Source organism: Ananas comosus, linkage group 4 (genome assembly GCF_001540865.1).
Source record: "Ananas comosus cultivar F153 linkage group 4, ASM154086v1, whole genome shotgun sequence".
Taxonomy (NCBI): domain Eukaryota; kingdom Viridiplantae; phylum Streptophyta; class Magnoliopsida; order Poales; family Bromeliaceae; genus Ananas; species Ananas comosus.
Genome location: NC_033624.1, coordinates 1,499,740 through 1,501,322, shown reverse-complemented (window position 1 = coordinate 1,501,322; position 1,583 = coordinate 1,499,740).

Below are 1,583 nucleotides of genomic sequence, written 5' to 3'. Positions count from 1 at the left end.
CTGGATATATAAATTTCTTCTTTTTTTTATCCTTAATTTTACAAAATGTTTGGTACTGGAATCACTAATGAGGTAGTTGTTATAAAGCGTCAGTGTACTCGTCATTTTGTTGGCTCCTATTCCGTTCCAATGTTTGGTACTGGGTGAAAAATGTGTTACTTGTCGTAAAAAAGGATATATATATATATATATATATATATATATATATATATATATATATATAATTATATATATATATATATATATATATANTGAAAAATGTGTTACTTGTCGTAAAAAAGGATATATATATATATATATATATATATATATATATATATATATATAATACTTTGGCCTTTAGTACAATGAGTATTTTGTTTTGATTTTGCTTTTTCGTGAGAAGGTCTGCAGGCTGCAGCCACATTCTTATTCTAAAATGTACAGCCCGGATTTGAATCTAGGCATTTTGGATTACTGTCCTTGGTCATTAAGGTAGCGTTTGGATCGAGTATAAGGGGAGGGATAACTCCTTATCCCCCTTTATACCCAAACGTAAATTTTTTATTTGAAAATAGTAGTTCTCGAATATCTGAAATAAGCTGGTATAATTATCTTCACCAACACCTTCATTTTCTATATATAACTACTAATTATTTTTCTTATTTCATATTATCTATCTAAATGTTATTTTTCATATTTTCAGAAACAATTTAATTTTCATTCAAATGTTATTTTTCTTATCTCCATACTTATATCTATTTCTGTAATAGTTAGTTCCTGCTTATACCCAAACCAAACGAAGCCAATAAAGGAGTTAATACAGTGTTCAATTGTTCGGAATTTTTATTTAGTCCAAAAAAAACTGCAAAAAGATTATGTTTTAATAAATTTTATTAGCGCTCTCTCTTTCGAATGTTGATTTTTTTTTTTTAAAAAAAAAAAGAGTAATGTTACCCATCTATGAATTTGGACATAATTTTTAAATTTTTAATGTTAAAAGTAAAAAAAATAATAAGATTAGTGTGAAAAAGAAACTTTTTGGACGTAGAGTGTAGTTACCTTTTTTTGCTGTACTAGTGGCTTACTCGATTTTAATTTTTTTTAAAAAAATGTGACATTATTAACTTTTTACAAAGAAATGTAAGAAACTGGTTGCTTCCTCAGTCACAGCCCACCCAACTAAACGCACGCCCACTCATTACTTATTAGCCATTCCAACTTCCCCTCTCCCACCACATTTTCTCCCATACCCACTCTTTTTAAGCCCCCCCACCCCCCTCTCTAATCGCCCTCCTCCCTCCACTCCTCCCACTTCCACTTCCACTTCCAACCTTCCCCCGCTAATAAATCAGCCCTTCTCCTCTAATGGCTTCAGGAGAAGCAGAACCTCTCCCAGATCCCCCACAATCCAAGGTATTGTTGTACTCCAGTCTCTTTCTCTATTCTCTTTCCCAAAAAAGTGCTTTTGAAGCTATGTGGGAAAAAAAAAAAAAAAATCAAATCTCATCTCTATTTTCCTTTTCCCTGTACTGCTTCTTCAGACCGTGGTGCTCAAGGTCTTTATCCACTGCCCAGGATGCAAGAAGAAGGTCCAAAGGATC